Source organism: Phalangium opilio, unplaced genomic scaffold (genome assembly GCF_054372755.1).
Source record: "Phalangium opilio isolate 3A_F unplaced genomic scaffold, DU_Popi_V2 ptg000009l_1, whole genome shotgun sequence".
NCBI lineage: Eukaryota > Metazoa > Arthropoda > Arachnida > Opiliones > Phalangiidae > Phalangium > Phalangium opilio.
Window position 1 is genome coordinate 10,773,922 of NW_028324146.1, and position 22,559 is coordinate 10,796,480.

Here is a 22,559-nt window from a genome sequence, read left to right on the forward strand (position 1 = left end):
CAGCTGGGAGTTGTGGCGTTCTCCTGTAATCCAGCTCTTTGGAAGCTAGAATCGATGGATGGTATGAGGTTGGGATTCCTGTGACTCAAGGACTCGTGTAGATCGGACGTCCGCGTTAAGCTGGGTGTCAATATGGTCGTCTTGAGGTAGCTTATGGACCACCAGGTTGTTTTAAGGAGGGGCAAAACGGCTCAGGGCGGTAACGCAGCAGGCAAAAGTTCCCGCATCCGGCAGTGACGGGATAACGTCTGAGAGCGAGCTTCGAGTCACAACGCAACCAATACGAACGTACACGATTCTTATGTCAGTTTTTAAACTTCAGATAGTGATTTTAACTTCCATGTTGTTATCCTTGCAAAAATTGAATTGTTTTAATCGAGTTTACTTTGCAGCTGGGAGTTGTGGCGTTCTCCTGTAATCCAGCTCTTTGGAAGCTAGAATCGATGGATGGTATGAGGTTGGGATTCCTGTGACTCAAGGACTCGTGTAGATCGGACGTCCGCGTTAAGCTGGGTGTCAATATGGTCGTCTTGAGGTAGCTTATGGACCACCAGGTTGTTCTAAGGAGGGGCAAAACTGCTCAGGGCGGTAACGCAGCAGGCAAAGGTTCCCGCATTCGGCAGTGACGGGATATCGTCTGAGAGCGAGTTTCGAGTCACAACGCAACCATTACGAACGTACACGATTCTTATGTCAGTTTTTACACTTCAAATAGTGATTTTAACTTCAATGTTATTATCCTTGCAAAGTTTGAATTGTTTTATTCGAAGTTACTTTTCAGCTGGGAGTTGTGGCGTTCTCCTGTAATCCAGCTCTTTGGAAGCTAGAATCGATGGATGGTATGAGGTTGGGATTCCTTTGACTCAAGGACTCGTGTAGATCGGACGTCCGCGTTAACCTGGGTGTCAAAATGGTCGTCTTGAGGTAGCTTATGGACCACCAGGTTGTTCTAAGGAGGGGCAAAACTGCTCAGGGCGGTAACGCAGCAACCAAAAGTTCCCGCATTCGGCAGTGACGGGATATCGTCTGAGAGCGAGCTTCGAGTCACAACGCAACCAATACGAACGTACACGATTCTTATGTCAGTTTTTACACTTCAGATAGTGATATTAACTTCAATGTTGTTAACCTTGCAAAGTTTGAATTGTTTTATTCGAAGTTACTTTGCAGCTGGGAGTTGTGGCGTTCTCCTGTAATCCAGCTCTTTGGAAGCTAGAATCGATGGATGGTATGAGGTTGGGATTCCTTTGACTCAAGGACTCGTGTAGATCGGACGTCCGCGTTAACCTGGGTGTCAAAATGGTCGTCTTGAGGTAGCTTATGGACCACCAGGTTGTTCTAAGGAGGGGCAAAACTGCTCAGGGCGGTAACGCAGCAACCAAAAGTTCCCGCATTCGGCAGTGACGGGATATCGTCTGAGAGCGAGCTTCGAGTCACAACGCAACCAATACGAACGTACACGATTCTTATGTCAGTTTTTACACTTCAGATAGTGATTTTAACTTCCATGTTGTTATCCTTGCAAAAATTTAATTAATTTAATCGAGTTAACTTTGCAGCTGGGAGTTGTGGCGTTATCCTGTAATCCAGCTCTTTGGAAGCTAGAATCGATGGATGGTATGAGGTTGGGATTCCTGTGACTCAAGGACTCGTGTAGATCGGACGTCCGCGTTAAGCTGGGTGTCAATATGGTCGTCTTGAGGTAGCTTATGGACCACCAGGTTGTTTTAAGGAGGGGCAAAACGGCTCAGGGCGGTAACGCAGCAGGCAAAAGTTCCCGCATCCGGCAGTGACGGGATAACGTCTGAGAGCGAGCTTCGAGTCACAACGCAACCAATACGAACGTACACGATTCTTATGTCAGTTTTTAAACTTCAGATAGTGATTTTAACTTCCATGTTGTTATCCTTGCAAAAATTGAATTGTTTTAATCGAGTTTACTTTGCAGCTGGGAGTTGTGGCGTTCTCCTGTAATCCAGCTCTTTGGAAGCTAGAATCGATGGATGGTATGAGGTTGGGATTCCTGTGACTCAAGGACTCGTGTAGATCGGACGTCCGCGTTAAGCTGGGTGTCAATATGGTCGTCTTGAGGTAGCTTATGGACCACCAGGTTGTTCTAAGGAGGGGCAAAACTGCTCAGGGCGGTAACGCAGCAGGCAAAGGTTCCCGCATTCGGCAGTGACGGGATATCGTCTGAGAGCGAGTTTCGAGTCACAACGCAACCATTACGAACGTACACGATTCTTATGTCAGTTTTTACACTTCAAATAGTGATTTTAACTTCAATGTTATTATCCTTGCAAAGTTTGAATTGTTTTATTCGAAGTTACTTTTCAGCTGGGAGTTGTGGCGTTCTCCTGTAATCCAGCTCTTTGGAAGCTAGAATCGATGGATGGTATGAGGTTGGGATTCCTTTGACTCAAGGACTCGTGTAGATCGGACGTCCGCGTTAACCTGGGTGTCAAAATGGTCGTCTTGAGGTAGCTTATGGACCACCAGGTTGTTCTAAGGAGGGGCAAAACTGCTCAGGGCGGTAACGCAGCAACCAAAAGTTCCCGCATTCGGCAGTGACGGGATATCGTCTGAGAGCGAGCTTCGAGTCACAACGCAACCAATACGAACGTACACGATTCTTATGTCAGTTTTTACACTTCAGATAGTGATATTAACTTCAATGTTGTTAACCTTGCAAAGTTTGAATTGTTTTATTCGAAGTTACTTTGCAGCTGGGAGTTGTGGCGTTCTCCTGTAATCCAGCTCTTTGGAAGCTAGAATCGATGGATGGTATGAGGTTGGGAATCCTGTGACTCAAGGACTCGTGTAGATCGAACGTCCGCGTTAAGCTGGGTGTCAATATGGTCGTCTTGAGGTAGCTTATGGACCACCAGGTTGTTTTAAGGAGGGGCAAAACGGCTCAGGGCGGTAACGCAGCAGGCAAAAGTTCCCGCATCCGGCAGTGACGGGATAACGTCTGAGAGCGAGCTTCGAGTCACAACGCAACCAATACGAACGTACACGATTCTTATGTCAGTTTTTAAACTTCAGATAGTGATTTTAACTTCCATGTTGTTATCCTTGCAAAGTTTGAATTGTTTTATTCGAGATTACTTTGCAGCCGGGAGTTGTGGCGTTCTCCTGTAATCCAGCTCTTTGGAAGCTAGAATCGATGGATGGTATGAGGTTGGGATTCCTGTGACTCAAGGACTCGTGTAGATCGGACGTCCGCGTTAAGCTGGGTGTCAATATGGTCGTCTTGAGGTAGCTTATGGACCACCAGGTTGTTTTAAGGAGGGGCAAAACGGCTCAGGGCGGTAACGCAGCAGGCAAAAGTTCCCGCATTCGGCAGTGACGGGATTACGTCTGAGAGCGAGCTTCGAGTCACAACGCAACCAATACGAACGTACACGATTCTTATGTCAGTTTTTAAACTTCAGATAGTGATTTTAACTTCCATGTTGTTATCCTTGCAAAAATTTAATTATTTTAATCGAGTTTACTTTGCAGCTGGGAGTTGTGGCGTTCTCCTGTAATCCAGCTCTTTGGAAGCTAGAATCGATGGATGGTATGAGGTTGGGATTCCTGTGACTCAAGGACTCGTGTAGATCGGACGTCCGCGTTAAGCTGGGTGTCAATATGGTCGTCTTGAGGTAGCTTATGGACCACCACGTTGTTTTAAGGAGGGGCAAAAAGGCTCAGGGTGGTAACGCAGCAGGCCAATGTTCACGCATTCGGCAGTGAAGGGATAACGTCTGAGAGCGAGCTTCGAGTCACAACGCAACCAATACGAACGTACACGATTCTTATGTCAGTTTTTACACTTCAGATAGTGATATTAACTTCAATGTTGTTAACCTTGCAAAGTTTGAATTGTTTTATTCGAAGTTACTTTGCAGCTGGGAGTTGTGGCGTTCTCCTGTAATCCAGCTCTTTGGAAGCTAGAATCGATGGATGGTATGAGGTTGGGAATCCTGTGACTCAAGGACTCGTGTAGATCGAACGTCCGCGTTAAGCTGGGTGTCAATATGGTCGTCTTGAGGTAGCTTATGGACCACCAGGTTGTTTTAAGGAGGGGCAAAACGGCTCAGGGCGGTAACGCAGCAGGCAAAAGTTCCCGCATCCGGCAGTGACGGGATAACGTCTGAGAGCGAGCTTCGAGTCACAACGCAACCAATACGAACGTACACGATTCTTATGTCAGTTTTTAAACTTCAGATAGTGATTTTAACTTCCATGTTGTTATCCTTGCAAAGTTTGAATTGTTTTATTCGAGATTACTTTGCAGCCGGGAGTTGTGGCGTTCTCCTGTAATCCAGCTCTTTGGAAGCTAGAATCGATGGATGGTATGAGGTTGGGATTCCTGTGACTCAAGGACTCGTGTAGATCGGACGTCCGCGTTAAGCTGGGTGTCAATATGGTCGTCTTGAGGTAGCTTATGGACCACCAGGTTGTTTTAAGGAGGGGCAAAACGGCTCAGGGCGGTAACGCAGCAGGCAAAAGTTCCCGCATTCGGCAGTGACGGGATTACGTCTGAGAGCGAGCTTCGAGTCACAACGCAACCAATACGAACGTACACGATTCTTATGTCAGTTTTTAAACTTCAGATAGTGATTTTAACTTCCATGTTGTTATCCTTGCAAAAATTTAATTATTTTAATCGAGTTTACTTTGCAGCTGGGAGTTGTGGCGTTCTCCTGTAATCCAGCTCTTTGGAAGCTAGAATCGATGGATGGTATGAGGTTGGGATTCCTGTGACTCAAGGACTCGTGTAGATCGGACGTCCGCGTTAAGCTGGGTGTCAATATGGTCGTCTTGAGGTAGCTTATGGACCACCACGTTGTTTTAAGGAGGGGCAAAAAGGCTCAGGGTGGTAACGCAGCAGGCCAATGTTCACGCATTCGGCAGTGAAGGGATAACGTCTGAGAGCGAGCTTCGAGTCACAACGCAACCAATACGAACGTATACGATTCTTATGTCAGTTTTTACACTTCAGATAGTGATTTTAACTTCAATGTTGTTATCCTTGCAAAAATTGAATTGTTTTAATCGAGAATACTTTGCAGCTGGGAGTTGTGGCGTTCTCCTGTAATCCAGCTCTTTGGAAGCTAGAATCGATGGATGGTATGAGGTTGGAATTCCTGTGACTCAAGGACTCGTGTAGATCGGACGTCCGCGTTAAGCTGGGTGTCAATATGGTCGTCTTGAGGTAGCTTATGGACCACCACGTTGTTCTAAGGAGGGGCAAAAAGGCTCAGGGAGGTAACGTGGCAGGCAAATGTTCCCGCATTCGGCAGTGACGGGATAACGTCTGAGAGCGAGCTTCGAGTCACAACGCAACCAATACGAACGTACACGATTCTTATGTCAGTTTTTACACTTCAGATAGTGATTTTAACTTCAATGTTGTTATCCTTGCAAAAATTGAATTGTTTTAATCGAGATTACTTTGCAGCTGGGAGTTGTGGCGTTCTCCTGTAATCCAGCTCTTTGGAAGCTAGAATCGATGGATGGTATGAGGTTGGGAATCCTGTGACTCAAGGACTCGTGTAGATCGAACGTCCGCGTTAAGCTGGGTGTCAATATGGTCGTCTTGAGGTAGCTTATGGACCACCAGGTTGTTTTAAGGAGGGGCAAAACGGCTCAGGGCGGTAACGCAGCAGGCAAAAGTTCCCGCATTCGGCAGTGACGGGATTACGTCTGAGAGCGAGCTTCGAGTCACAACGCAACCAATACGAACGTACAACATTCTTATGTCAGTTTTTAAACTTCAGATAGTGATTTTAACTTCCATGTTGTTATCCTTGCAAAAATTGAATTATTTTAATCGAGTTTACTTTGCAGCTGGGAGTTGTGGCGTTCTCCTGTAATCCAGCTCTTTGGAAGCTAGAATCGATGGATGGTATGAGGTTGGGATTCCTGTGACTCAAGGACTCGTGTAGATCGGACGTCCGCGTTAAGCTGGGTGTCAATATGGTCGTCTTGAGGTAGCTTATGGACCACCAGGTTGTTTTAAGGAGGGGCAAAACGGCTCAGGGCGGTAACGCAGCAGGCAAAAGTTCCCGCATCCGGCAGTGACGGGATAACGTCTGAGAGCGAGCTTCGAGTCACAACGCAACCAATACGAACGTACACGATTCTTATGTCAGTTTTTAAACTTCAGATAGTGATTTTAACTTCCATGTTGTTATCCTTGCAAAAATTGAATTGTTTTAATCGAGTTTACTTTGCAGCTGGGAGTTGTGGCGTTCTCCTGTAATCCAGCTCTTTGGAGGCTAGAATCGATGGATGGTATGAGGTTGGGATTCCTGTGACTCAAGGACTCGTGTAGATCGGACGTCCGCGTTAAGCTGGGTGTCAATATGGTCGTCTTGAGGTAGCTTATGGACCACCACGTTGTTCTAAGGAGGGGCAAAAAGGCTCAGGGCGGTAACGCAGCAGGCAAAAGTTCCCGCATTCGGCAGTGACGGGATTACGTCTGAGAGCGAGCTTCGAGTCACAACGCAACCAATACGAACGTACAACATTCTTATGTTAGTTTTTAAACTTCAGATAGTGATTTTAACTTCCATGTTGTTATCCTTGCAAAAATTGAATTATTTTAATCGAGTTTACTTTGCAGCTGGGAGTTGTGGCGTTCTCCTGTAATCCAGCTCTTTGGAAGCTAGAATCGATGGATGGTATGAGGTTGGGATTCCTGTGACTCAAGGACTCGTGTAGATCGGACGTCCGCGTTAAGCTGGGTGTCAATATGGTCGTCTTGAGGTAGCTTATGGACCACCAGGTTGTTTTAAGGAGGGGCAAAACGGCTCAGGGCGGTAACGCAGCAGGCAAAAGTTCCCGCATTCGACAGTGACGCGATTACGTCTGAGAGCGAGCTTCGAGTCACAACGCAACCAATACGAACGTACAACATTCTTATGTCAGTTTTTAAACTTCAGATAGTGATTTTAACTTCCATGTTGTTATCCTTGCAAAAATTGAATTATTTTAATCGAGTTTACTTTGCAGCTGGGAGTTGTGGCGTTCTCCTGTAATCCAGCTCTTTGGAAGCTAGAATCGATGGATGGTATGAGGTTGGGATTCCTGTGACTCAAGGACTCGTGTAGATCGGACGTCCGCGTTAAGCTGGGTGTCAATATGGTCGTCTTGAGGTAGCTTATGGACCACCAGGTTGTTCTAAGGAGGGGCAAAACGGCTCAGGGCGGTAACGCAGCAGGCAAAAGTTCCCGCATTCGGCAGTGACGGGATTACGTCTGAGAGCGAGCTTCGAGTCACAACGCAACCAATACGAACGTACACGATTCTTATGTCAGTTTTTAAACTTCAGATAGTGATTTTAACTTCCATGTTGTTATCCTTGCAAAAATTTAATTATTTTAATCGAGTTAACTTTGCAGCTTCGAGTTGTGGCGTTCTCCTGTAATCCAGCTCTTTGGAAGCTAGAATCGATGGATGGTATGAGGTTGGGATTCCTGTGACTCAAGGACTCGTGTAGATCGGACGTCCGCGTTAAGCTGGGTGTCAATATGGTCGTCTTGAGGTAGCTTATGGACCACCACGTTGTTTTAAGGAGGGGCAAAAAGGCTCAGGGTGGTAACGCAGCAGGCCAATGTTCCCGCATTCGGCAGTGAAGGGATAACGTCTGAGAGCGAGCTTCGAGTCACAACGCAACCAATACGAACGTATACGATTCTTATGTCAGTTTTTACACTTCAGATAGTGATTTTAACTTCAATGTTGTTATCCTTGCAAAAATTGAATTGTTTTAATCGAGATTACTTTGCAGCTGGGAGTTGTGGCGTTCTCCTGTAATCCAGCTCTTTGGAAGCTAGAATCGATGGATGGTATGAGGTTGGGATTCCTGTGACTCAAGGACTCGTGTAGATCGGACGTCCGCGTTAAGCTGGGTGTCAATATGGTCGTCTTGAGGTAGCTTATGGACCACCACGTTGTTCTAAGGAGGGGCAAAAAGGCTCAGGGAGGTAACGTGGCAGGCAAATGTTCCCGCATTCGGCAGTGACGGGATAACGTCTGAGAGCGAGCTTCGAGTCACAACGCAACCAATACGAACGTACACGATTCTTAAGTCAGTTTTTACACTTCAGATAGTGATTTTAACTTCAATGTTGTTATCCTTGCAAAGTTTGAATTGTTTTATTCGAGATTACTTCGCAGCCGGGAGTTGTGGCGTTCTCCTGTAATCCAGCTCTTTGGAAGCTAGAATCGATGGATGGTATGAGGTTGGGATTCCTGTGACTCAAGGACTCGTGTAGATCGGACGTCCGCGTTAAGCTGGGTGTCAATATGGTCGTCTTGAGGTAGCTTATGGACCACCAGGTTGTTCTAAGGAGGGGCAAAACTGCTCAGGGCGGTAACGCAGCAGGCAAAGGTTCCCGCATTCGGCAGTGACGGGATATCGTCTGAGAGCGAGTTTCGAGTCACAACGCAACCATTACGAACGTACACGATTCTTATGTCAGTTTTTACACTTCAAATAGTGATTTTAACTTCAATGTTATTATCCTTGCAAAGTTTGAATTGTTTTATTCGAAGTTACTTTTCAGCTGGGAGTTGTGGCGTTCTCCTGTAATCCAGCTCTTTGGAAGCTAGAATCGATGGATGGTATGAGGTTGGGATTCCTTTGACTCAAGGACTCGTGTAGATCGGACGTCCGCGTTAACCTGGGTGTCAAAATGGTCGTCTTGAGGTAGCTTATGGACCACCAGGTTGTTCTAAGGAGGGGCAAAACTGCTCAGGGCGGTAACGCAGCAACCAAAAGTTCCCGCATTCGGCAGTGACGGGATATCGTCTGAGAGCGAGCTTCGAGTCACAACGCAACCAATACGAACGTACACGATTCTTATGTCAGTTTTTACACTTCAGATAGTGATTTTAACTTCCATGTTGTTATCCTTGCAAAAATTTAATTATTTTAATCGAGTTAACTTTGCAGCTGGGAGTTGTGGCGTTCTCCTGTAATCCAGCTCTTTGGAAGCTAGAATCGATGGATGGTATGAGGTTGGGATTCCTGTGACTCAAGGACTCGTGTAGATCGGACGTCCGCGTTAAGCTGGGTGTCAATATGGTCGTCTTGAGGTAGCTTATGGACCACCAGGTTGTTTTAAGGAGGGGCAAAACGGCTCAGGGCGGTAACGCAGCAGGCAAAAGTTCCCGCATCCGGCAGTGACGGGATAACGTCTGAGAGCGAGCTTCGAGTCACAACGCAACCAATACGAACGTACACGATTCTTATGTCAGTTTTTAAACTTCAGATAGTGATTTTAACTTCCATGTTGTTATCCTTGCAAAAATTGAATTGTTTTAATCGAGTTTACTTTGCAGCTGGGAGTTGTGGCGTTCTCCTGTAATCCAGCTCTTTGGAAGCTAGAATCGATGGATGGTATGAGGTTGGGATTCCTGTGACTCAAGGACTCGTGTAGATCGGACGTCCGCGTTAAGCTGGGTGTCAATATGGTCGTCTTGAGGTAGCTTATGGACCACCAGGTTGTTCTAAGGAGGGGCAAAACTGCTCAGGGCGGTAACGCAGCAGGCAAAGGTTCCCGCATTCGGCAGTGACGGGATATCGTCTGAGAGCGAGTTTCGAGTCACAACGCAACCATTACGAACGTACACGATTCTTATGTCAGTTTTTACACTTCAAATAGTGATTTTAACTTCAATGTTATTATCCTTGCAAAGTTTGAATTGTTTTTTTCGAAGTTACTTTTCAGCTGGGAGTTGTGGCGTTCTCCTGTAATCCAGCTCTTTGGAAGCTAGAATCGATGGATGGTATGAGGTTGGGATTCCTTTGACTCAAGGACTCGTGTAGATCGGACGTCCGCGTTAACCTGGGTGTCAAAATGGTCGTCTTGAGGTAGCTTATGGACCACCAGGTTGTTCTAAGGAGGGGCAAAACTGCTCAGGGCGGTAACGCAGCAACCAAAAGTTCCCGCATTCGGCAGTGACGGGATATCGTCTGAGAGCGAGCTTCGAGTCACAACGCAACCAATACGAACGTACACGATTCTTATGTCAGTTTTTACACTTCAGATAGTGATATTAACTTCAATGTTGTTAACCTTGCAAAGTTTGAATTGTTTTATTCGAAGTTACTTTGCAGCTGGGAGTTGTGGCGTTCTCCTGTAATCCAGCTCTTTGGAAGCTAGAATCGATGGATGGTATGAGGTTGGGATTCCTTTGACTCAAGGACTCGTGTAGATCGGACGTCCGCGTTAACCTGGGTGTCAAAATGGTCGTCTTGAGGTAGCTTATGGACCACCAGGTTGTTCTAAGGAGGGGCAAAACTGCTCAGGGCGGTAACGCAGCAACCAAAAGTTCCCGCATTCGGCAGTGACGGGATATCGTCTGAGAGCGAGCTTCGAGTCACAACGCAACCAATACGAACGTACACGATTCTTATGTCAGTTTTTACACTTCAGATAGTGATTTTAACTTCCATGTTGTTATCCTTGCAAAAATTTAATTATTTTAATCGAGTTAACTTTGCAGCTGGGAGTTGTGGCGTTCTCCTGTAATCCAGCTCTTTGGAAGCTAGAATCGATGGATGGTATGAGGTTGGGATTCCTGTGACTCAAGGACTCGTGTAGATCGGACGTCCGCGTTAACCTGGGTGTCAAAATGGTCGTCTTGAGGTAGCTTATGGACCACCAGGTTGTTCTAAGGAGGGGCAAAACTGCTCAGGGCGGTAACGCAGCAACCAAAAGTTCCCGCATTCGGCAGTGACGGGATATCGTCTGAGAGCGAGCTTCGAGTCACAACGCAACCAATACGAACGTACACGATTCTTATGTCAGTTTTTACACTTCAGATAGTGATTTTAACTTCCATGTTGTTATCCTTGCAAAAATTGAATTATTTTAATCGAGTTAACTTTGCAGCTGGGAGTTGTGGCGTTCTCCTGTAATCCAGCTCTTTGGAAGCTAGAATCGATGGATGGTATGAGGTTGGGATTCCTGTGACTCAAGGACTCGTGTAGATCGGACGTCCGCGTTAAGCTGGGTGTCAATATGGTCGTCTTGAGGTAGCTTATGGACCACCAGGTTGTTCTTAGGAGGGGCAAAACGGCTCAGGGGTCAGGGTGGTATCGCAGCAGGCAAAAGTTCCCGCATTTGGCAGTGACGGGATAACGTCTGAGAGCGAGCTTCGAGTCACAACGCAACCAATACGAACGTACACGATTCTTATGTCAGTTTTTACCTCTCCGAGTGACGTAGTCCCGCAGAGGTATTACACCGGCCGTGTCTGTCTGTCTGTCAGACCCCACGTGACCGCCGTCGCAGTTTACAAATCGGAGCAAACGTGTTCCCAATTTCCGGACTGCATTGACAGTTCACGGAAATTTGGGAAATTGTGATTGTCTCCGCTGGCTATTCTTCTTGAGTGCCCACACCACCAGTTTTGGTTTTCGTCCAATCCACATGGACACTAGTTTGTACTTGCTGGCTTCCAAGCACCACCATCTTCTGTTCTCCGTCTTTCGTCTATACCACATAGACACTAATCTGCAACATTGGCTTCTAACACCACCACCTACTGGTCTTTCGTCTATACCACATATATCATTATCATGTATCATTAGCTTCTACTCCATCATCGTCGTTAGGCTTAAGATGTACAGACTGTTAAAGAAGTGTTTGCGCGTTGCAGTTTTTGCACATATTTTGCTATATTTCGAAAACTATGCAAGCTAGCGCTCTGGAATAAATTGCATTATAATAATATTTCAATTCTCTTTCATATTTTATCCGTTTCATAGTTGTCCATTGCAAAGTTTTACCGGAAACCGGAAGTGTCCAAATTAGCAACTTTTTAAATATTGGATTCTCGCGGTTATGAATGCGATTTTCGGATTCCTTGGGGTCGATTCATATTTGAAAAGTTTTCACCAAATTCAATTCGGATGAGTAGGTCACGAGTAATTAGCCTTTATTCAAAATATGGCAACTTCGATTTAAATAGCGATAATTAATAATCCAGAATCGAATCTTTGTCGAAATAATGCTTGTTAGATGTTATGGCGCTTTATGCATATGTTAGGTCTTGTGGCGCAATGCTTTGAAACAAATCCGTCGTTCATTAAGAGAAAACCAGCGTATTTTGAAGAGGATAAGCGGTTTGAAAACGTTGTCAATTGGGCCATGACATAATAATATCTAGAACTCGTTAATTATGTCTGGGTCTTCAGCCCGACTCATTGCAGCCCAGTGAAAATTTCATTTATGATGGCATATGCGCTGCACGAGAGACTTTCAAATAGACAAATTGGGCTATTCCATATATATATAAAACAACTTCAGAGGAGATAGCTTTCATGCTAGGAACATTTGCTACACCATTGAGCGTCGCTAAACGGAACCTCGTGTTGTCTATATCCTTGTTGAAAATAAGTATATAAGGTTTAAATTGATGTGCATTTTTGTATGAATGTTTTTTTAAAGAATTAGGCCTAATTCACGCGCGCGCGAATTATTCATGTTTTTTGTTTGTATTAATTTGTGTTTTATATATTTTTTGTAAACTTTGGATTATTATTGTTCCTTGCAAAACAGTATAGATAGCTTTAGTCGGATATTTTGTATAAGAAAAATAAATATAGCTGCTTTAAATAGAATCTTTGACCGAAGGGATCGGTTCGCTGAGAAAACAAAGTAGAAAGACTAGTTAGTTTGGATTGGACTGATCAAAGATTCAGGGTATTATATGAAATGCACGTGCACTGTTTCAAAGTTAAGATTGAGAAAAATAATAGAGAAAATGAGGGGATAGAATGAAAAGGGTAAAGGCCGATGCTCTGGCCATAAAAGCAATTGGTAAAAACAAAACTGAACTTTGATTATGGGGGTGGAAAATAGAAATTTAACTTTGAGACGTAGCAAGAAGATAGGAATCCTCACTTGGACATAAGAGAAAAGTCAGTTGGTTATGGGCTAGCGATGAAGCGAGAAGTTCTTAGATAGACATAAGAAAATAAAATAATAAAACACAATAATAAAATATGCAAATAACACGACTTCCTCAGAGTTTCAAAGTGAAGAATGTTCGTTAGCTTTATTGAACTTTAAAAACAAGACAGTCTCTTTCAATTGTTCCTTAATATTTTATTGGCCCTCCCCTAACCCTTAAACACATTCTTAATCTTTTTCTAACCGACAGACATACAAGCTGAATAAAATTAGGAGGAAAAGCATTGTAAGCTGCCATGACCATATTCAATAGGTCGGCCCGGTTCACGGGTATTCGTTTCTCCATGTTATTAACCATGTAAGCCCACATGGTTTCGATCGGGTTTAAGTCGGGCGAGAGAGCGGGCCAGTCCAGAACGTCAATCCCATTGTTTTCCAGATATCTTGCAACGATTCGGGACGTATGGGCTGGACAGTTGTCCTGCTGAAACCATACACTAAAACAATATTTTAAGTTAGAAAAGAATAATGATTAGTTCATTAATATTAATACCGGTCGCGGTCGTCTTCATTATATATAGCTGCCATAGAGGGGAACATGGCGTTTCTCAAGATATCTATATAGGCGTTGCCGTTGAGACGACCCTCAATTGGTTGCAATACTCCCACTCGTCCATCGCCAATGCAACCCCAAACGTTCACGCTAAAACGACCGCTGGTTTTCGTGTAGTTAACATAATCAGGAACGTATCGCTGGTTTTGAATCCTGGAAACCCACACAACAAGCGACGAAGATGAACTTTGGAACGTCTATAAAATAATACGAGTGAAGTAAGACATAACAGCTTTGACCAAAATTAATTGACATTATTCGCTGAACCTTTTCGTCCGAAAATAGGATGTATCGTTCTACATCTTCCCTTGGCCAGGCTAAAAGTTCCCTGCAGAACTGACGGCGTATTCTCTTATGCATTGCCGTCAATGATGGCTTGTTTGCGGACCTGCGTCGCCTTACGCCCGCCTTCTTCCATCTACCCCAAACAGTTGGGGCGGTAATCCGAACACCGTCCCTAACTTCGCAACGGTCTCGTAATTGTCTTTTCGACAAGAACTTATAAGTTTTAGCGTCTCGAATTAACGCTCTATGCTACCGAGCATTTCCCACCAAAGGTCTTCCAGACCTATGTAGATCCTACAGCGATATAAACGAATTACACTCAACTAAGCACATTAAATTAAATATATATATATGTAAACATAACGTTAAGTCGCCCTAGCTATATACTACCGGTTCTAGCAAAAGTAACATTGAAACCATACTTACCCGTATCCTCTGATACCTTTGATAGCGTGCAGACGTATACTGAGCTCCACGACTTGAACATCCAACTTGGTCCGCAATGTGGTTCCAAGTCAAGCCTTCTTGCCGCATTCTAACGATTTCCAAACGTTGTTCTTCTGTTATACGAGGCATGATTTATGAATACAGTTAACGAGCTCTCGGAACCTTATATACAACATTGTTTCATCGTAAAAAGACATATTACACCAACCGTTTCGTTTTGCAAGTAAAAAACAAGCAAGAATACCAATTGACGTAAAATCTCATTTTACACTGTTTTGGATATCACAAAACGCAAATCTTTACGTTTTTTATTGATGATTGAAATCGCTTTAACGGAAGTGGTTCTAAAAAGGCTTTAATATTTTACCCAGCTGCCGTATTCTGCAGGCTTAGCCTTCCGCGCCCACTTGGATTCTCGTCGCTCATTGGTCCATAGAGAACTGGATTCTGGCTTTTGATTGGCGGCTTAGGTTTCGAGGCGAAATTGGATTCTGGGCTGAGATTGGATGTTCATGCAAGCAAGGAAAGATAGTGGTTCAGTTCAGTTAGCTTTTCAATTGACACTGAACGTACGGTGTAATGTCAGCATTTTGTGTCGGTTATCGTCAAAGGTCAGTGCAGTAACCTTTAACCTCTATGTTTAGGTTCTTTACGCCATCTATTTCGTGAACCTTCAAATAGCAGACTATTTTCCCCAATTCCCACATGTTTAGGGTTAGTGTACTGTATCTCGCTAACATGACTCTGGAATGGAAGGTTATTCAAGTATTTAATGTGTAACGATAGTGTACTTTATGGTAGACGAAGTATAGTTATACATTTTAATAATATAACTTCACAATCTTTACTAAAACATAGCATTGTAACAGGGGTTAATTCTGGTCGTCATAAACCTTGTAGCAGAGGTGTTTTATCATTGAAAGGGGCGTGTGTAGCTGAACCATGCAAGACTATCTAAGATATATTGTGCTCAATACACTGGTTAGGCTTTGGAGAGCCTATTTAACTTTATGAAAGAGAGATTCCAATGCACAGAAATTGAAGACGTATCTGTTCTGATATACCATTCCAGTTCACGGGTAGAATGTATGTCACCAAGTAATGAGCTGAGAAAAACGAGCGTAAAAACGCTGCTGTAGGTTGAAGAAGCCTAGAACAATAGATATTTGGTTATAATTCCCGGGTTTCATCTTGGCATTTGTAATTTCTCTTAGTGCTGGATGAGTACTAATTGTTGGTATCGAATACCTCGATCGAATATCGATACAAGTACTTGTACCAATAACAAGCGATACATATCGTGAAGAATACCAATTACACGAATGACATTTGACATATAAATGCTCGAACGAAACGACACCATTAAGACTTCACCCTGTTTCGATAGTGTCGCACACTCTATGGTATAACCTTGAATGAAACGTATCTTATTGATTGCGTTCAACTTATTTTGGCTTTTCAACTAACGATTTAACTGACGTTGTAGCTTCTCCAGTTTCACATATAAAGACGACACACGTCTATATTAGGCAAACTTACACTCTACTATCACTTAAATCTAAGATCTGCCTAATTGGTCAATTAGGCAAACGAAAAAGTCGAAACAGGAAGCTTCTTGTAATATGTCGGCTTCAATCAGTTTTATTCATACTTTCTACCAAAAATCTAATTTAAAATTATAATTATAATAAGTTTATACAGAACGATATTTCAGAACATATAGCTTTATTTTGACCAGTTTATGAAGAAACGTTGTCGCTTCTCTCATGACAAGAGAGCAAATTTTTGCCGTTGTCATACAATTGTTTATTTATAACATTTTACATCCAAATGTACCTTCAAACATTGTCTCTTATCCTTTACACAAGCAGGCTGATGTTACTTCATTTGAGGTGACATTAAGTAGCAGCAAATCCTGTATATAGATAGTTTACACACATGGAGCATTAATACAATTTACACCTGAAGGCAGGGCTACATGGAGGACAAAAAGAGACGGGTTTCTGTCCTCCTGGTGTAAATGGTATGATTCCTCCAGATGTGCAAATCCTGTATATTAAGATCAAAATTTTGTGTAGCCTTAAACATTTATTAAATTTTTGTAATTTTTTCGAAATAAAGTGTAAATACATGGTATTTGATGTTAATTATAACAATTTCAAGTTTGTATTATAGATTGAACCGTAGACGTCATCAATATTGACTGTAGTAGCCCATTCGTGTGACACTGTCAATTGAACCACTATTTTATCCCAAATCTTTAGCACAACAAAAACTCATTCGCATTTATATTGTTAGACACTTCAGTAACCATATTTACCAGTTGAAAGTACTGCAACATTTACTTTTAAACCCATCTATCATAATTACTTTCTTTGATTATATCACACGTACAGTCAATGGTTCCCTATAGGGCTGTGACACTTGTCTCATTACCCTTGAGTGAACCCACTTCAGCATATCAGTAGGATGTTATTATATATAATAATTAACATTTAATACTAAATATTATATTAATTATATAATTATTATGAGAATTGAATGGCTTTAATTATTGACAGTTGGCTCATTCGATGCTCATGTTATCTACTAACAACGCAGAACGATAATTTAAGTCACATAAATCTTACATTACACCTAAGCCTTGGTTGAAGTAATTTTCGATCACGAGCTGAAACGCTTTACGCTAGAAATTTACCTTTACTTTTAGTTAACAATATTGGTACAAATAATTTGCAATATATTAAATAAAAACATACCCGTCCAATGCGACGATAAGTAAATCGCCCTCCTTCAAATAGGCATCCTTACTTCGCAAATATTAACCGTACTACTCCCCAAGTCACCATTAACAATGATGAAGTGTAGTCTGCTACGTTCAGCATCAGAAACTAAAGCAAAAGCACCGGTGAGTTAACCGGTTTATGACGCTGAACGATTTACCCATCGAAAAACCGTATTTCAAATTTGGTGGACATCCGCAATTCAATTTCGTCTTGAAAGTCGAAACCTAAGCCGCCAATAAGAAGCCAGAATCCAGTTCCTTTACGGACCAATGAGCGACGAGAATCCAAGTAGGCGCGGAAGGCTAAGCCTGCAGAATACGGCGGGAGGTTTTACGTCAATTGGTATTCTTGCTTGTTTTTTAACTTGCAAAACGAAACGGTTGGTGTAATATATCTTTTTACGATTAGAAAATGTTGTATATAAGGTCTCGAGAGCTCGCAAATTGTATTCATATATCATGCCTCGTATTACCAAAAGCGGATTATGCTTCACACATAAAGTACGTAAGTCCCACTTTTCCATAGCTTTGGCCATGGATTTCATGACATTCCCGAAGTAAAAACTAAGCAGACGAAAAAAAAGCTTTTAACCAATCATAAGCCCCTAACCGTAGATAACCTCTTTAATGCCAGACCTATCGGCGACGGCTATTACTATTTTCTTGCATGGGACGGACCTCGACTCGACCTCGCCATCGACATAACCGGGAAGCCCGGAAGGCGAATTTGAGGTATCGTTCCGTAGGCGTTATAAAATATTCAACGTTTTAAAGCTCAAGTTGCGAAATTTTTCAACTAAATATTATAAGATTTTCTTTAAATTTCAACATAAATATAGCTCTGCGAATAAAATTAGACACTAAAACTACACTAAGCCTTGGCTAGATATCAGCGGCTGAGGCCGAGCGGCGCATCTCGAGCCTCTGGCGGCCGGGCTTGCCGTAACGGCGAGAACAGAAAAATACCTCGTTAAAAAACAGATGCACGGCGTCTTAAATAGTCCAAGCAAAAGCTACCTAGATTTATAACATTTTAACGCCTTACTCCCAAATAATCTTTTGAATTGTAAATAGTTTTATCTAAAGAATATTTTAGACACCCTACTCAGTCTTTATAGTAGTTCTCGAATTTAGGTACCTGGTAAATCGGTTCTTTAGGAAGGATCGGATGGATCCGAAGGAGCCGCGTTACTGAACTATTTCCCTCCGCGTAAGGGGAGGTTCTTTCCTAGGAGCTTAGAAAATATCGTGTAGCTCCCCCAGGCACATGTTACGTACTTCATGTGTAAAGCCTAATCGGCTTCTGGTATTACAGAAGAACAACGTTTAGAAATCGTTAGACTGCGGCAAGAAGGCTTGACTTGCAACCACATTGCGAACCAAGTTGGACGTTCAAATCGTGGGTCTCAGTATACGTATGCACGCTACCAAAGGTTTCAGAGGATACGGGTAAGAATGGTTTCAATGTTACTTTTTCTAGAACCGGTAGTATATAGCTAGGGCGCCTTAACGTTATGTTTACATATATATATTTACATATATATATTTAGTGGTCGGCGTTTGGACAAGATAATCCACAGAATTTTGGTTAATCAGTTATCCATGGATAATAATCAGATAATTATTCGTGATTACATTGCATTAATCATAGACTTCCCGTGGATAATTTCAAATTATGGATAAAGATAAAACATACAGATATTATCCTATCCAAATGCCGACCACTATAAATATTTAATTTAATGGGCTTAGTTGAGTGTAATTCGTTTATATCGCTGTAGGATCTAGATAGGTCTGGAAGACCTTTGGTGGGAAATGCTCGGCAGCATAGAGCGTTAATTCGAGACGCTAAAACTTATAAGTTCTTGTTGATAAAACAATTACAAGACCGTTGGGAAGTTAGGGACGGTGTTCGGGTTACCGCCCCAACTGTTTAGGGTAGATTGAAGAGGGCGGGCGTAAGGCGACGCTGGTCCGCAAACAAGCCATCATTGACGGCAATGCATAAGAGAATACGCCGCCAGTTCTGCAGGGAACTTTTAGCCTGGCCAAGGGAAGATCTAGAACGATACATCCTATTTTCGGACGAAAAGGTTCAGTGAATAATGTCAATTAATTTTGGTCAAAGCTTTGTCTTACTTCACCCGTATTATTTTATAGACGTTCCAAAGTTCATCTAAGTCGCCTGTTGTGTGGGACTCGAGGGTTCAAAACCAGCGATAAGTTCCTGAGTATGTGAACTACACAAAAACCAGCAGTCGTTTTTGCGTGAACATTTGGGGTTGCATTGGTGATGGACGAGTGGGAGTATTTTTTGGATTTATTGAATATGGTCATGGCAGCTTTTAACGCTTTGTCAACTAATTTTATTCAGCGTTTATGTCTGTCATTTAGGAAAAGATTAAGAATGTGTTTAAGAGCTAGGGGAGGCCCAATAAAATACTAAGCAACAATTGAAAGTGATTGTCTTGTTGTTTGTGAGAGTTCAGTAAAGCTAACACACATTTTTCAATTTGAAACTCTGAGGAAGTCGTGTTATTTAATTTTTATTTTTAATGTTATTAATTTTTTTCACTTTTTAACAAATTATCAATAAAGATATTAAATATAACATTCAATTTGTTCCAAAAATTCTTTAAATGGGCACGGTTTCTTTCCTTCATAATAAAAGTCTTAAAACCCAAATATTCCCGAATATCCTAATCACGTCTTAAGTGATAAATATAAGTAATCAAGTTAACAACTGCATTGGTTTTTTATTTTGCTACGCCACTATTCACAAATTTAGTATTTTTGCCATAGAAGATAAATGAAAGGAGAAGTAGGCCAGCAGCGTGGAACGACCAACTTCACTTTTTACCATTCGGGCTCATTTTAGCTGTAAGCAGTTATTTTCGGTTTTGAACTTTGTAACCGGCTAGCATTTTTGTCCATTTAATTTTTAGGCTTTTGAATACGGTAGCTAAGAACGTCAGTTATGAAATGCAAATTGCCATTGCTTTAGTTGCGGGCGGCTTTATAGTTAAGCCTAACTTTTGCGCTAAACGCGGGAGGCTATAGGCAACACTAGGCTCCGTTTAGCGACGCTTAATCGTGTAGCGAATGTTCCTAGCATGAAAGCTATATCCTCTGAAGTTGTTTCTTATATGGAATAGTCGAATATGTCTATTTGAAGGGCTCTCGTGCAGCGCATATGCCATCACGAATGAAATTTTCACTGGGCTGCAATGAGTCGGGCTGTAGAAGAACCAGACATAATTAACGAGTTCTACATATTATTATTGACAACGTTTTCAAACCGCTTATCCTCATTAAAAGACGAGGGTTTTCTCTTAATGAACGACTCATTTGTTTCAAAGCATTGCGCCACACGACCAATCATATTTATATGCATAAAGCGCCATTATATCTAACAAGCATTATTTCGACAAAGATTCATTATAGCCATTTAAATCGAAGTTGCCAGATTTTGAATAAAGGCTAATTACTCGTGACCTACTCATCCGAATTGAATTTGGTGAAAACTTTTCAAATGTGAATCGACCCCAAGGAATCCGAAAATTGCTTTTTTAACCGCAAGAATCCAATATTTTCAATGTTGATAATTTTGTCGCTTCCAATTTCCGGTATAAGTTTGCAATGGACAACTATGAAACGGATAAAATATGAAAGACAAATGCAAAACTATTATAACGCTCTTTATTTCAGAACGCTAGCTTGCAAAGTTTTCGAAATATAGCAAAATATGTGCAAAAACTGCAACGCGTAAAGACTTTTTTAACAGTCTGTACATTTATCTTAAAGTTTATTACAATTATGTTTTACAAAAATTCTATGGAACAATTGTTTTTTAACATAAATTAGTTTTCTTCCTCAAATGAAGTTTCCAAATTAATTAAAGATACATCTTTCTTTTTTTTCTTATTCATCTGAAATAAAACCATTTGGTTCATCGCTTTGGGACTCATTTTTCGGTTGCATAATTTCATCGAAATTATCCAACTCTTCATGAATAGGTACTGTTATTCCTTCGTTAAATTCATCATCTTCGAGGGAGCTCAGAGATAAATTATCTCTGACATTGATGAGAGGATTTTGAAAGTTGGTGACTAGAGTTACAACTGTCTAGAGTTGGTTAATAACCGGAGCAAGAGTTGAGGGAACAGGACGGTTAAGGATGTGGAACCCTTTTATTCGCGCAGTTTGTCGTTCCACATGGATGCGCAGGGCTGCAATCTTTTGAGATTTCTCTAGTTCTTCTTTGGTAAACTGGCCTTTTTCGCTCAAAAATGGTGGAATATTTAATTTCACACCTATCTTGTCTAACATTTTTTCAATGAGAAAACCCTTAGCAGCCATGACACTATCATTTGCCGAAAATTTCAACTTCAGAAAGCCACTACGTCTAGTTATTTCCTGGTCTGTTATGGATCTGGTTAACAGATGTACGTCTAATGTGACATATCCATTCTTGCTTATGCCTATAAGTCCTTTGTACGTGTTAGTCGATTTGTAATTTGAGTATGATGCTGATTGCAATACTTATGACTTAGAGGATTGACATTTTATTTCGGTAGCATCAATTATGACCCGGGTAGTGGGGTATTCCGTTTTAAAATCTTGCGGCATAGTTGCGTCGATTGCCTCTCGTGTTGGTCATATGTTTATTTTTCCTAGGCGAAAGTACATGAAATTTATCCATGTTATGCAATAATTTGATGCTGTTATGGGTGAAATACTGAAGCGATCAGCTAAGTCTTTTAAAAATAGACCCAATCGTAGACGCATCAAAACAAGTAGAAACTGATCTTCTAGACTCAGTTTTCTGGGACGACCTGTAGACGTTGTGTGCTGTGAAACATTGCCACAATTCCATAAATTTATATTTTCCCCCATTGGACCTGGATTTAGCCGATGGTATAAAGCCATGAGTTTTTCATAGTTAGGTAATCCTGTGTAAAATGCTATGTCCTTGTTGTTATTCTTTATTTTCTCTATGCTCGGTTTAAAATCAATATTTTTGACTTTTTTTAAGTTCTTCGCATGACGTAAATCTTTTTCCGCTTTGTTCATCTTGAAATTTTGTACCTCAATCACTCTCTTTAGTTTTTCGATGGTTGCTTTCAGCTCTTTTATTGTTTCAGTACACTTACATTTAATATTATTCTCTGGTGGCTTCAGAACCAGAGTCCTGCACGGGCCGGGCTCAAGCCCGGTCCGGCCCGAGGCCCGGCCCGATTGGGTCGGGCCGAGCCGGGCTTTCCACTTTTGAAAATTGTATCGGGCCGGGCCGGGTCGGGCTTTTAAAATTTTGGAATTTAACGGGCCGGGCCGGGTCGGGCTTTTAAAATTTTGGAAGATAACGGGTCGGGCCGGGCCGGGCCGAACTTGATTCTCATTTAATCCAAAGTTCAAATGAAAGATAATTTAAATGAGTATAAGCTTCTAAGAACAAATGTAACGAACAATTATCAAAAGAAATGAGTAATACACGACGCTAAAGCAAATA

At 42.1% G+C, this 22,559-nt stretch overlaps 29 non-coding genes across 29 annotated transcripts; all 29 read left to right on the top strand.

Moving 5' to 3' along the window:
- The first annotated feature begins 2 nt into the window (after nt 1–2).
- Nucleotides 3–300, top strand: LOC149714145 (signal recognition particle RNA). The gene has a single exon (XR_016373723.1).
- A 91-nt stretch (nt 301–391) lies between these two features.
- LOC149714146 (signal recognition particle RNA) lies at nt 392–689 on the top strand. Its single transcript, XR_016373826.1, has one exon.
- A 91-nt stretch (nt 690–780) lies between these two features.
- On the top strand, nt 781–1,079 carry LOC149714147 (signal recognition particle RNA). Its single transcript, XR_016373962.1, has one exon.
- A 90-nt stretch (nt 1,080–1,169) lies between these two features.
- LOC149714148 (signal recognition particle RNA) lies at nt 1,170–1,468 on the top strand. The gene has a single exon (XR_016373963.1).
- Nucleotides 1,469–1,558: 90 nt separating this feature from the next.
- Nucleotides 1,559–1,857, top strand: LOC149714149 (signal recognition particle RNA). Its single transcript, XR_016373724.1, has one exon.
- A 90-nt stretch (nt 1,858–1,947) lies between these two features.
- On the top strand, nt 1,948–2,246 carry LOC149714150 (signal recognition particle RNA). The gene has a single exon (XR_016373763.1).
- A 90-nt stretch (nt 2,247–2,336) lies between these two features.
- On the top strand, nt 2,337–2,635 carry LOC149714151 (signal recognition particle RNA). Its single transcript, XR_016373964.1, has one exon.
- A 90-nt stretch (nt 2,636–2,725) lies between these two features.
- LOC149714152 (signal recognition particle RNA) lies at nt 2,726–3,024 on the top strand. The gene has a single exon (XR_016373713.1).
- A 90-nt stretch (nt 3,025–3,114) lies between these two features.
- LOC149714153 (signal recognition particle RNA) lies at nt 3,115–3,413 on the top strand. The gene has a single exon (XR_016373718.1).
- Nucleotides 3,414–3,503: 90 nt separating this feature from the next.
- On the top strand, nt 3,504–3,802 carry LOC149714154 (signal recognition particle RNA). The gene has a single exon (XR_016373908.1).
- Nucleotides 3,803–3,892: 90 nt separating this feature from the next.
- On the top strand, nt 3,893–4,191 carry LOC149714155 (signal recognition particle RNA). Its single transcript, XR_016373715.1, has one exon.
- A 90-nt stretch (nt 4,192–4,281) lies between these two features.
- LOC149714156 (signal recognition particle RNA) lies at nt 4,282–4,580 on the top strand. The gene has a single exon (XR_016373719.1).
- Nucleotides 4,581–4,670: 90 nt separating this feature from the next.
- LOC149714157 (signal recognition particle RNA) lies at nt 4,671–4,969 on the top strand. Its single transcript, XR_016373910.1, has one exon.
- A 90-nt stretch (nt 4,970–5,059) lies between these two features.
- On the top strand, nt 5,060–5,358 carry LOC149714158 (signal recognition particle RNA). Its single transcript, XR_016373919.1, has one exon.
- Nucleotides 5,359–5,448: 90 nt separating this feature from the next.
- LOC149714159 (signal recognition particle RNA) lies at nt 5,449–5,747 on the top strand. Its single transcript, XR_016373784.1, has one exon.
- A 90-nt stretch (nt 5,748–5,837) lies between these two features.
- On the top strand, nt 5,838–6,136 carry LOC149714160 (signal recognition particle RNA). Its single transcript, XR_016373690.1, has one exon.
- A 90-nt stretch (nt 6,137–6,226) lies between these two features.
- On the top strand, nt 6,227–6,525 carry LOC149714161 (signal recognition particle RNA). The gene has a single exon (XR_016373816.1).
- Nucleotides 6,526–6,615: 90 nt separating this feature from the next.
- On the top strand, nt 6,616–6,914 carry LOC149714162 (signal recognition particle RNA). The gene has a single exon (XR_016373839.1).
- A 90-nt stretch (nt 6,915–7,004) lies between these two features.
- On the top strand, nt 7,005–7,303 carry LOC149714163 (signal recognition particle RNA). Its single transcript, XR_016373699.1, has one exon.
- A 90-nt stretch (nt 7,304–7,393) lies between these two features.
- LOC149714164 (signal recognition particle RNA) lies at nt 7,394–7,693 on the top strand. Its single transcript, XR_016373960.1, has one exon.
- Nucleotides 7,694–7,782: 89 nt separating this feature from the next.
- Nucleotides 7,783–8,081, top strand: LOC149714165 (signal recognition particle RNA). The gene has a single exon (XR_016373822.1).
- A 90-nt stretch (nt 8,082–8,171) lies between these two features.
- LOC149714166 (signal recognition particle RNA) lies at nt 8,172–8,471 on the top strand. Its single transcript, XR_016373789.1, has one exon.
- Nucleotides 8,472–8,560: 89 nt separating this feature from the next.
- Nucleotides 8,561–8,860, top strand: LOC149714167 (signal recognition particle RNA). The gene has a single exon (XR_016373955.1).
- Nucleotides 8,861–8,949: 89 nt separating this feature from the next.
- LOC149714168 (signal recognition particle RNA) lies at nt 8,950–9,249 on the top strand. Its single transcript, XR_016373684.1, has one exon.
- An 89-nt stretch (nt 9,250–9,338) lies between these two features.
- Nucleotides 9,339–9,638, top strand: LOC149714169 (signal recognition particle RNA). The gene has a single exon (XR_016373756.1).
- An 89-nt stretch (nt 9,639–9,727) lies between these two features.
- On the top strand, nt 9,728–10,027 carry LOC149714170 (signal recognition particle RNA). Its single transcript, XR_016373957.1, has one exon.
- An 89-nt stretch (nt 10,028–10,116) lies between these two features.
- Nucleotides 10,117–10,416, top strand: LOC149714171 (signal recognition particle RNA). Its single transcript, XR_016373958.1, has one exon.
- Nucleotides 10,417–10,505: 89 nt separating this feature from the next.
- LOC149714172 (signal recognition particle RNA) lies at nt 10,506–10,805 on the top strand. The gene has a single exon (XR_016373871.1).
- An 89-nt stretch (nt 10,806–10,894) lies between these two features.
- Nucleotides 10,895–11,201, top strand: LOC149714173 (signal recognition particle RNA). Its single transcript, XR_016373929.1, has one exon.
- The last annotated feature ends 11,358 nt before the right edge of the window (nt 11,202–22,559 follow it).